Raw genomic sequence first — 12,641 nt, 5'->3', positions numbered from 1 at the left:
CCAGTAGTTTATTTTTTGCTTTTGTTTCCTTTACCTTAGGAGACCTGTCTAGAAAGAAGTCGCTACAGCCACTGTCAAAGAGGTTACTGCCTGTGTTCTTCTCTAGGATTTTGATGCTTTCCTCTCTCACATTTAGGTCTTTCATCCCTTTTGGATTTGTTTTTGTGTATGATGTAAGAAAGTGGTTCCATTTCATTCTTTTGCATGTTGCTGTCCAGTTTCCCCAACGCGATTTGTTGAAAAGATCGTCTTTTTCCCATTGGATATACTTTCCTGCTTTGCCTAAGGTTAATTGACCATATAATTGTGGGTCCATTTTTGGGTTTTCTGTTCTGTTCCATTGATCTTGGTGTCTGTTTTTGTGCCAGTACCATACTGTTTTGATTACTGCAGCTTTGTAATTTAACTTGAAGTCCGGAATTCTGATGCTTCCATCTTTGCTTTTCTTTTTCAAGGTTGCTTGGTCTACTCAGCGTCTTTTGTGGTTCCATATACATTTTAGGATTGTTTGTTCTAGCTCTGTGAAAAATGTTGGTGGTGTTTTGCTAGGGATTGCCTTAAATGTGTAGATTGCTTTGGGTAGTATTGACATTTTAACAGTATTTGTTCTTCCAACCTATGAGCATGGAAAGTCTTTCCATTTCTTTGTGTTCTCATCAATTTCTTTCATCAGTGTTTTCTAGTTTTCAGAGTACAGGTCTTTCACCTCTTTGGTTATGTTTATTCCTAGGTATCTTATTATTTTTGGTGCACTTGTAAATGAGATTGATTCCCGCTGCTTCATTATTGGCGTATAGAATGCAGCAGATTCTGTTTTTTTGAATCCGGTGACTTTACTGAATTTGTTTATCAGTTGTAGCAGTTTTTTGGTGGATTTTTTTTTGGATTTCCTATATAGAGTATCGTGTCATCTGCAAATAGTGAAAATAGTATCATGTCATCTGCAAATAGTGAAAGTTTGACTTCTTCCTTGCCGATTTGGATGCCTTTTATTTCTTTTTGTTGTCTGATTGTTGAGGTTAGGACTTCCAGTACTATGTTAAATAACAATGGTGAGAGTGGACATCCCTGTCTTGTTCCTGACCATAGAGGAAAAGCTCTCAACTTTTCCTCATTGACAATGATATTAGCTGTGGGCTTTTTGTATATGCCCGTTATTATATTGAGGTGTTCCCTCTAACCCTATTTTTTTCAGGTTTTTTTTTTTAATTAAGAATGGATATTGTACTTTGTCAAATGCTTTTTCTGCATCTATTGAAAGGGTTGTATGGTTCTTATCTTTTCTTGTATTAATGCGGTATATCACATTGATTTGTGACTATTGAATCACCCTTGGAGCCCAGGAATAAATTCCACTTGATTATGGTGAATGATTCTTTTAATGTACTATTGGATCCGACTTGCTAGTGTTTTATTGAGAATTTTCACATCCATGTTCATCAGGGAGATAGTTTTCTTTTTTAGTGGAGTCTTTTGTCTGGTTTTGGTATGAGGGTAATGCTGTCCTCATGGAATGAATTTGGAAGTTTTCCTTCCTTTTTAATTTTTTGAAATAGTTTGAGAAGAATAGATATTACCTCTTCTTTAAATGTGTGGTAGGATTCCCCTGTGAAGCCATCTGGCCCTGGACTTTTGTTTGTGGGGAGATTCTTGATTGCTGATTTAATTTCTTTGCTGGTTATTGGTGTGTTCAAGTTTTTATTTCTTCCTGTTTCAGTTTTGGTAGTTTATATGTTTCTAGGAATTTATCCATTTCTTCCCGATTGTCCAGTTTGTTGGCATATACTTTGTCATAATATTCTCTTATAATTGTTTGTATTTCTGTGGTGTTGGTTGATATTTCTCCTCTCTCACTTTGTGATTTTATTTATTTGGGTCCTTTCCCTTTCCTTTTTGATAAGTCTGGCTAGAGGTTTATTCAATTTTATTTTTTCAAAGAACTAGCTCCTGGTTTCATTGATTTGTTCTATTGGTTTTTTTGTTTTGTTTTTAGTTTTTAGTTTCTGTATCATTTATTTCTGCTTTAATCTTTGTTCTTTCTGCTAGCTTTAGGCTTCATTTGTTGTTCTTTCTCTAGCTCCTTTAGATGTAAGGTTAGATTGTTTATTTGAGATTTTTCTCTTTTTTTTTTTTCCTTTCTTCTTGATGTAGGCCTCTATTGCTATATACTTCCCCCTTACGACCACTTCTGTTGCATCCCAGAGGTTTTGAACTGTTGTGTTTTCATTTTCATTTGTTTCCGTGGATTTTTTTTTTTAACTTCTTCTTTATTTCCTTGTTGACCCTTTCATTGTTAAGTAGCATGTTATTTAACCTATATGTGCTTGTGGTCTTTCCAGATTTCTTCTTGTGATTGACTTCAAGTTTCATAGTGTTGTGTCAGAAAATACGCGTGGTATGATCTCAGTCTTTATATTTGTTGAGGGCTGATTTGTGACTTAATATGTGATCTAGTCAGGAGAACATTCTGTGTGCACTTGTAAAGAATGTGTATTCTGCTATTTTAGGATGAAATGTTTGGAAAATATCCGTTAAGCCCATCTGGTCCAGTGTGTCATTCAAAGCCATGGTTTCCTTGCTGATTTTTGCTTAGATGATCTGTGCATTGATGTAAGTGGGCTGTTAAAGTCCCCAACTATTGTATTATTATCAACTAGTTCCTTTATATTTGTTATTAATTGTTTTATATATTTGGGAGCTTCCATGTTGGGGCATAAATATTTACAATTGTTATATCTTCTTACTGGATTGTCCCCTTTATTATAGGGCCCTTCTTTGTCTCTTGTTACAGTCTTTGTTTTAAAGTCAGTTTGTCTGATGTACGTATTGCTACTTTGGCTTTCTTTTGACATCTATTTGCATGGTAAATGTTTCTCCATCCCCTCACTTTCAATCTACAGGTGTCATTAGGTCTACAATGAATCTCTTGTAGGCAGCATATGTAGGGGGTCTTTTTCCCCCCCATTCTGACACCCTATGTTTTTTGATTGGAGCGTTTAGTCCATTTACGTTCAAAGTAATTACAATAGATATGTATTTATTGCCATTTTATTACTTGTTTTATGTTTTCTCTGATCCTTTCTTTTTCTGTTTCATGTTTTGCTTATTTTCCTTAGTGATATATTTGGATTTCTTTCTCTTTATTCTTTGCATATTTATCAGTGGTTTTTGATAATATGGTCACTATTAGGTTGGTATATAACCTCTTCTGCATATAGCAATCTATATTAACTTGATGGTCATTTAAGTTTGAACCTATTCTTTTCTCGTTTCCTCCCCACATTTTTATATTTGTCATCATATTTTATATTTGTGTGTTTGTGTGTGTGTGTGTGTGTGTGTGTGTGTGTGTGTGAAAGAGAGAGAGAGTTCCTTGACTGAGTTTTTACATAAATATTCATTTTTACTGCTTTTGTTTTTCTTGCCTTCATACTTTCACTTTTGGTCTCTCCTTTCCATTCAGAGTCCCCTTTAATATTTCTTGCAGGATTGGTTTAGTCCTCATGAACTCCTTTGGTTTGTCTGGGAAACTCTTTCTTTCTCATTCTATTCTAAATGATAGCCTTGCTAGATAGAGTATATTTGGCAGCAGAATTTTTGAATTGAGCATTTTGAAAATATCATGCCACCCCCTTCTGGCCTGTAGTTTCTATTGAGAAATCTCCTGCTAGCCTTATGGGTTTTCCCTTGTAAGTTACTGACTTCTTTTGTGTTGCTGTTTTAAGATTTTTTTCTTTGTCACTGTATTTTATAAATTTAACTACAATATGTCTTGGTGTTGGCCTGCTTTTGTTGATTTTGTTGGGGGTTCTTGTGCCTCCTGGATCTGGATATCTGTTTCCTTTCCCAGATTTGGGAAGTTCCAGCTATTATTTCTTCAAATAAGTTTTCTGCTCCTTTCACTATCTTCTTCTTCTGGGACTCCAGTGATACAAATCTTACGTTTGATAGAATCAGTGAGTTCCCTAAGTTTTGTTTTGCATAATTCTTTCTCTGTTTTATATAGCTTTATTGTTTTCCATTACTTTGTCTTCTGGGTTATTAATTTGTTCTTATACTTCTTCCAGCCTGTTGGTCATTGCATCAAGCGTGTTTCTAATCTTATTTATTGTACTCTTCATCTCTTTTATCACTGTGTTAAGGGTTCCACTAACGTCTCCGTTCTTTCTCTAGTCCGCTGAGTATCCTTATGATTGTTGCTTTAAATTCTCTATCAGGTATGTTAGTGATACCTGTTTCACTTAGATCTCTAGCCATGAACTTGTCTTTTCTTTCATTTGGGATACATTCTTCTATCTCCTCATTTTGTCTGAGTCTCTGCCTGCCTCTCTGTGTTAGAACAGCTAGTTGTGTCTTTGCTCTTGAAAGTAATGACCTTGTGAAAAAGAAGCCATGTATTTCCCAGGGCCTGGCACTTCAGGCTGTCTACAGTGTGTGCTGGATGCACTCTGCTGTTGTGTTCTGGTTGCTCTGTCCTTCAGGCCAGTTGTCTGCAGAGGTTCTCCTTGCCTGCAGAGGCTCTCTTTGCCTACTGTGGGCAGTGATTGGTCCCTGGCCTAAGTTTGGTGAGTTTTAAATAGGTGTGCTCTGGTCTGCTTGTGAAATGAGTCTCTTCACCATCTCCACTGGAACTGAGGCCCTGTAAAACTCTCTGGTCTGGAGACATGGTGTGGGCAGGGGTTTGTGTTGGTCTTCTGGGGGAGGGGCCCACTGTGCCGAGACTGAAAAGGCAGTTCCACTGGAGCACAGCAGGGTGGGGCTTGGTGCAAGCAGGTTAGGCAGCCAGTATCTGTGCTGTACTGCTTTCTGCAGGTGGCTCTGTGCTTATGCTGAGGGATGGGAGAGGGAAATGGTGCCAGGCCACCTCCTTTATCCTGGGGAGGTGTCTGTGAATGCTGCCTCCCAGGGACATGCTCTGAGAACAGCAAATAATCTCCCAACCGTGTGCCCCAGCTGCTCTTCAGATTGCTGCTTTCGTGCTGCATTCCCCTCGGTTGTTTGGCTGTCTTTCTCTTCAAGAACAGCTTCTCTTCAAGAGCCTTCTGGGCTCTATCTCAGCCGAGCCCACTGACTTTTAAAGCGCCAGGCTTTCAAAGTAGAGACTGTAAAGTCCTAGGGAATTCCTCTAAAGTATTTGTCTATTCAAACCTTATAGCTGAGCCTAAGTATTGTCTTTATCATCTAGCAAGGTACTGAGATATATTACTATAATCCAGAATTACAGCTTTTCAGATTGCATCTTTATCATAAGGGCAGTAGTTTGCCCTAAAATTATGTAAGGGCCATTGAAAAAGTGGCTTGGACATGGAATTTATGAATGGCCCATTATCATTTCTTTTCCCCCTTCTTGGCATCCCAGGCTTGCCTCCAATTTCAGGTCCTTTGGTTTGTTTCTGAAAGCAGAGAGAACACCTGCCTGAGGGGGCTCCTTTCCCTCGTGTACAGTGAAAGTAAATATCAAGAACCTTATGTAAAACTGTGGAAATTTACTATGTAAGTGCTTGACAGAATATTTCCCTGCTAGTGTAATTTTTGGAAGGTGTTTCCTCCATTTATTTAAAACTACCTGTGCAATTAACGTTTATTTATTTTTGGGACAGAGAGAGACAGAGCATGAACGGGGGAGGGGCAGAGAGAGAGGGAGACACAGAATCGGAAACAGGCTCCAGGCTCTGAGCCATCAGCCCAGAGCCCGACGCGGGGCTCGAACTCACGGACCGCGAGATCGTGACCTGGTTGAAGTCGGACACTCAACCGACTGCGCCACCCAGGCGCCCCACCTGTGCAATTAAAAAATGCCATTCAGGTAAAAAACCCAGAAAACAAAAAGCAAAAAAAAACCCCAAAAAACCTCCAGGCTTTAAGCCCCACACAATTGTAAGAATGCACAAAATTCAGCCCCTCTCACTTTCCAAGCCATTGACAATGGAGAAACATTCTCCTCGGGTGTCCCTGGTGTGCTCCTCTCTTTCTCGCTCCTTTCTCCACGATCGCGGCACCCTCCCCTCGACAGCAGCCAGGATCTGTTTCTCCCCTAAACTACATCTCTGCATTTCTTACCTTCTTGGATGTAGCCCCTTCTCTCTGTTTAGTGGTAGAGTTTGTTCCGTCAGTCTTCAGGTTGATTTCTAGGGTATTTAGCTTGATCTAATAGTTACCTAGTTGCGTTTGTGGGACCAGGCAAGCCTAGTGTCCTCCTGCTCTTCCATCGTCTTCCTGTCTCCTAACGATTCTATTTAAACATTTAATGTTAAACATCATCCTAGAAATTTTATGCGAATTAACATATGCAATCCCAACAAGAGCCCTATGGGGTCCCATGGATACTGTTATTCCCATGAGAAAAGGGAGACACAGAGGGCATAAGTTGTTTGTCCTAGGTCACACACCTAGGAAGGCTGAGCTGGGATTTGAGTTAGGTTTCAACCTATTGCCTTAGTTCTTACTGTGCTTAGTATCATGTTGAGAAGGCATGTTTTGGATTTTTGTAGAGGGCCATGAAGGCTATGTCAATGAACTTTGAGTTTTTGATAAGATATTTTCAGTCATCTGTAATTTAATGGCATTTTATTTGGAATAATATTTATATTTCTAAGTGAAATAAGTCAGAGAGAGACAAATACCGTATGATTTCACTTATATTAGAATCTAAAAACCAAACACAACAATAACAGATCGATAAATACAGAGAACAAACTGGTGGTGGCCAAAGGAGAGAGGGCTGGGGGTGATGGGTGAGATAGGTGAAGGGAGTTAAGAGGTACAAACTTCCAGTTATAGAATAAGTCACAAGGATAAAAAGTACAGAATAGAGTCCATAATACTGTATTAATTTTGTATGGTAACAAATGATAATTACACTTATTGTGGGGAGCATTGCATAATCTGTAGAATTATCAAATCATTGTGTTGTATACCTGAAACATAATATGTCAACTATACTTTAATTTAAAAAGACTAAATCCTAGGGGGGTGCCTGAGTGGCTCAGTTGGTCAAGCATCCAACTCTTGATTTCGGCTCAGGTCATGAGCTTACAGTTCATGAGATCAAGTCCCACATCGGGCTCGTGCTGACAGCGTGGAGCCTGCTTGGGATTCTCTCTCCCTCTCTCTCTGCTGCTCCCCTGCTCACTCTCTCTCTCTCTCTCTCAAAATAAATAAATAAATATTTAAAACTTCAATTCTAGAAATTTATAGTTCATATTCTGATTATAGAAATAATGATGGCATATTGTAGAGAATTAAGAACATACCTGAGGTATAAGGAGAAAAGTTTTTTTTTTTTTAAGGTTTTGTTCTCTATTAAAGGGATTTTTCCTTTTTTTTTTTTTAAGGTTTATTTATTTTTAAATTTTTTTTCAACATTTATTTATTTTTTGGGGGACAGAGAGAGACAGAGCATGAACGGAGGAGGGGCAGAGAGAGAGGGAGACACAGAATCGGAAACAGGCTCCAGGCTCTGAGCCACCAGCCCAGAGCCTGACGCGGGGCTCGAACTCATGGACCGCGAGATCGTGACCTGGCTGAAGTCGGACGCTTAACCGACTGCACCACCCAGGCGCCCCGAAGGTTTATTTATTTTTGAGAGAGCACCAGTGAGGAAGGGACACGGGGCGGGGACAGAGGATCAGAAGTGGGCTCCATGCTAACAGCAGCGAGCCCGATATGAGGCTCAAACTCACAAACCATGAGATCATGACCTGAGCTGAAGTTGGACGCTCAACCATGAGATCATGACCTGAGCTGACGTTGGACGCTCAACCGACCGAGCCACCCAGGTTCCACAAGAGAAAAGTTTAATTGCCAGTAACCACAGGTTGTAGAGATAACAATATTAATATTTTAATGTTTTCCTGGTCCATATATATAGTTTTGGCTTTTTTTACTGAAGACTTACAAAGTAGATATAGGTTTTATTTCTCCCGTAAGTTTTTACTGTGGAAATTTATAAATACAGCCAAATGTAATAAGAGTAACCATAATGAGCCCCAGTGGAACCATCACCCGTATTTAATCCTTGTTACCATTTGTCAGCCTTGTACCTCCACCGCCCCCAGTCTTTTTGTTTCAGCCTCTTAAAGCAAATCCCCAACATTGAGTCAGCATGATAGTGGTTCGTTGGTTGTCATAATTGCCAGAAATTGGTTATCATTTATTTTTTATATCCAAGACCAAGAAAGGGAGATGTTAGCAGCTACTCTAAGGTTTTCACTTCAAGCATCTTTGATGCTTGGAGAATGTTAGTTGAGAAGGCTCCACAAGAACATGGCACTTTGGAGAGGGATGGTGATGGATTTTGTTTTCGTATGTAGAATTTGGCTTACCTGTGTCTGGTTTTTTTGTTTCTTATCCCTCTCTTTCCATACACCTGCGGTTCTTGTGGTGCTGGGACCATGTCATATTTTTCTCTGTGTGTTCAGCACTCAGTATAAGATGGGCCAGGGTTTCTGGTTAGAATAAGTACTCAACAGACAGCTGGCATGAAATGTTGGCAGGGCAGAATTTCTGAAATTGGAATGAGGTAGCAAAATGGTCGATGGCGATATTCCTTAATCTCAGTTAGTATTAGTGAGCTATATAATCCACCAACTATTTCAGAGTGTTGAAAAGTGGATGGGCAATTCTTTTGATGATCGAAAACATATTTCCTAAGAATCACTGTATTTTTTCCTAAGAAATACATTGGTAGAAATAATAATAGCAAATATTTGTAGACTGTTATGACTAGGAGGCAGTGTTTCCAATAGTTTACGTAGATTGACTTCTTTCTCAGGGCATCTGGGTGGCTCAGTCTGTGAAGTGTCCGACTCTTGGTTCTGGCTGAGATCATGATTTCACAGTCGTGAGGTCACGCGCTGCATGGAGCCTGCTTAATATTCTCTCCCTCTTCCTCTGCCCCTCCCCAACTCACATACATGTTTTCTCTCTCCAAAAAAACAAAATAAATGAAGGAAAAAACCTTATTTCTCATAACAAACCTAATACCCTCATATTACAGATAAGGAAATGGACTTATAAAAAACAATTCTTGTAAAGTTCACTATCTTTTTCTTTTGGGGGTACAGTTTTATTCATTTTAATGCAGGTGTAAATGTAGATAATCACCACCATCATCCGATGCAGAGCAGTCCCATCAGCTCCCCAAATTCCCCTCCTGTTTTCTCTTCATAATCATCCTTCACCACATCTGTAACTACCGGCAACCACGGGACCCCTATAGGCTTGTCTTTCTGAGAGTGTCATATAAATGAACTCATACCATATGTAAACTTTTGAGGCTGGCTTCTTTCACTCAGCATAATGCTTTTGACATTCATCCACACTGTATGTATCACGGCTTCATCTGGCTAAGTGTTGACCATTCTTGCTGGTTAATACTCCATTAATTAATAAAATATATATAATATAATACATATTATAGTTTATCCGCTCATCCATCCACTGAAGGGTATTTGCGTTGTTTCCGGTTCTTGGCTGTTATGAATAAGCTGCTATAAACATTTGTGTACAGATTTTTGTGCCTATTTCTCTAGTGTATATAGCCAGGAATAGGAATGTTGGGTCCTATGGGGATTGTATATTTAACATAAGAAACTACCAAACTGTTCTCCAGGCTGTCTACCGTCCTGCATTTCCACTAATGATGCATGAAAGTTCCAGTTGCTCCACACCTTGGTCATCATTTAGCATTGTCTGTATTTTATTTTTAATTTTAGCCATTCTAAATGAACGTGTATTACAATCTCATGGTGATTTTAACTTACATTTCCCTAGTGACTAATGATGTTCAGCAGATACGTCTTTCGCTTATTTGCCATCCTTGTATCTTTCTTGGCTGAAGCGTTTATGTTTTGGTGAAGAACGTCTCTAATGAGACGCTTCATTTTGTCTTTAAAGTTTACTCATTTTTGGAGAAAGAGAGAGAGAGGGCAAGTATGAGCTGAGGAGGGGCAGAGGGAGACGGAGAGAAAGAGGATCCCAAGCAGACTCGGTGCTGTCAGCACAGAACCCGATGTGGGGCTTGATTCCATGAACCACGAGATCATGACCTGAGCCAAAATCAAGAGCCGGATGCTTAACCAACTGAGTCATCCAGGCGCCCCGATGAGACGTTTCATTTTAAATTTTCGAATTTTTCTTTCTTTCTTTTTTTTTTTTTTTTTGTAGTTTCAAGTTTTTATTTAAATTCCAGTTAGTTAACATATATTGTAATGTTCGTTTCAGGAGCAGAATTTAGTGATTCATTATTTACATATAAAACCCAGTGCTCATCACATGTGCCCTCCTTAGTACCGATCATCCATTTAACCCATCCCCCCAGCTCCCCTCCCCTCCAGCACCCCTCAGTTTGTTCTCTATAGTTAAGAATCTGTTTTATGATTTGCCTCTCTCATTTTTCCTCCTATGCTCATCTGTTTCATTTCTTAAATTCCACGTAGGCGTGAAATCATATAGTATTTGTCTGTCTTTGATGGACTTTTTTCGCTTAGCATAGTACACTCTAACTCCATCCATGTTGTTGCAAATGGCAAGATTTCATTCTTTTTGATGTCTGAGTAATATTCCAGGCCACAACTTCTTCATCCATTCATCAGTCAGTGGACATTTGAGCTATTTCCATAATTTGGCTATTGTTGGTAATGCTACTATAAACATCGGGGTGCATGTATCCCTTTGAATCGGTATTTTTGTATCCTTTGGGTAGATATCTAGTGCAAATTGTTGGATTGTAGGATAGTTCTATTTTTTACTTTTTGAAGACCCTCCATACTGTTTTCCAGAGTGGCTGCACTAGTTTGCATTCTGACTTTTCTCGACATCCTCACCAACATCTGTTGTTTCCTGTGTGGTTAATGTTAGCTATTCTGACAGGTGTGAGGTGATACCTCGTCGTTTTGATTTGTATTTCCCTGATGATGAGTGATTTTGACCATCTTTTCCTGTGTCTGTCGGTCATCTGTATGTTTTGGGGGAAATGTCCATTCATGTCTTCTGCCCATTTCTTCACTGGATTATTTCTTTTTTGGGTGTTGAGTTTGATAAGTTCTTTATAGATGGTGGATACTAACCCTTTATCAGCTATGTCATTTGCAAATATGTTCTCCCTAAATGTGAGACAGAAAACCATCAAAATCCTAGAGGGTTACAGGCAGGAATCTCTTTGACATTGGCTGTAGCAACTTCTTACTAAATATCTCTCCTGAGGCAAGGGCAATAAAAGCAAATATGAACTGTTGGGACTTCATCAAAATAAGAAGCTTCTGCACAGCGAAGGAAACAATCAAAAAGACCAAAAGACAACCTTTGGAATTTGTTTTCTAATTTTTCTGACCACTCCTTTACTGTGAATTGAGGATATTTGTGATGAGGGCTTGGTCTGATAATGTTGATGTGTGTGTGTATATATATATATATATATATGTATTGATGTGTGTGTGTATATATATATATATATATACACACACACATATATATGTGTGTGTGTATGTATATATGTGTGTGTGTGTGCGTGTATATATATATATATATATATATATATATATCTATCTATCTTTGCCTTCTAATTCACTAACAAAATATTTCACTCCAATGTGCCTTAAAAGTAAGACTTTGAAAGTCTATTTTTATCTTCTTGTTTTGATGTAATTAGGATGTACCTGTAATACAAGTTAAAACGTTGTGGTATAGCAATACATGTGCTACTTGAAGTGCTTGTGATTTATAACTGAGTCACGGTGATTTGGATTGTGTTTTGTAACAGTACAACGTAGTAAGTTGCACATATACAATGCAGTTGTTGCACCTATAGGATTCTGCTGTGGTAGGAAAGCATCCAGAAACAATACTTAAACAATGAGCGTGGCTCTGTTCTAGCAGTGCCTTACAGAATTTGTGAATTAATATCTATGAAATTTGATTTTTTCATATGTCATAAGATAATAGTCTTTAAAATTTTTTTTTCAACCATTAAAAAAAATCAGTGTGAGTCCATCACTAAGAATGGTAAAAGCCAGGGGCACCTGGGTGGCTCAGTCGGTTAAGCGTCTGACTTCAGCTCAGGTCATGATCTGACGGTTTGTGGGTTCCAGCCTGTGTCAGGCTCTGTGCTGACAGCTCAGAGCCTGGAGCCTGCTTCCAATTCTGTGTCTGCCTCTCTCTCTGTCCCTCTCCCCCTCATGCTCTGTCTCTTTCTCTCAAAAATTAATGAACGTTAAAAAAATTTTCTTTTAATTTTAAAGATGAATAATGAAATAAGATCTAAATAAATTTTAAAATACCCATCCATCATTAAACTTTTCAGGAAGGTGGTCTCAGTGTGTAAATATGAAGTAAGTCCTCTTTGCCACCCAGATGCCTTACAAGACACGTTTACAAGGATGGTTTTATGATGAAGATTAGTATCTGGTTTTCTCACAATAGAAATTGGTATAATTGCAATAGTTTTCTGCTATTCACGCGTAATCCTAATAGCAATCGGATAATGTCGGTTCCATTATGATCCTCCTGCTTTAGGTTACAGAAATGAAACATGGAGAGGTTGTTAATTAACCATGGTTAAATAGATGCATATATTGTATATTATAGGCACTATAATATATATTACGTTATGTATTATTTATTGTATACAATATGTTATATAT

The 12,641-nt window shown here is 38.6% G+C and overlaps 1 protein-coding gene across 1 annotated transcript in view; it reads left to right on the top strand.

The window, feature by feature from the left end:
• Positions 1-12,641, top strand: part of ZNF112 (zinc finger protein 112) — a 32,893-nt gene that overhangs the window by 2,306 nt on the left and 17,946 nt on the right. The window lies entirely within an intron of this gene.

The sequence above is a fragment of the Puma concolor genome, chromosome E2 (genome assembly GCF_028749965.1).
Source record: "Puma concolor isolate L17-30 chromosome E2, mPumCon1.1.hap2, whole genome shotgun sequence".
In the NCBI taxonomy this organism is placed as follows: domain Eukaryota; kingdom Metazoa; phylum Chordata; class Mammalia; order Carnivora; family Felidae; genus Puma; species Puma concolor.
This window is presented reverse-complemented; position numbering and strand designations above follow the sequence as displayed.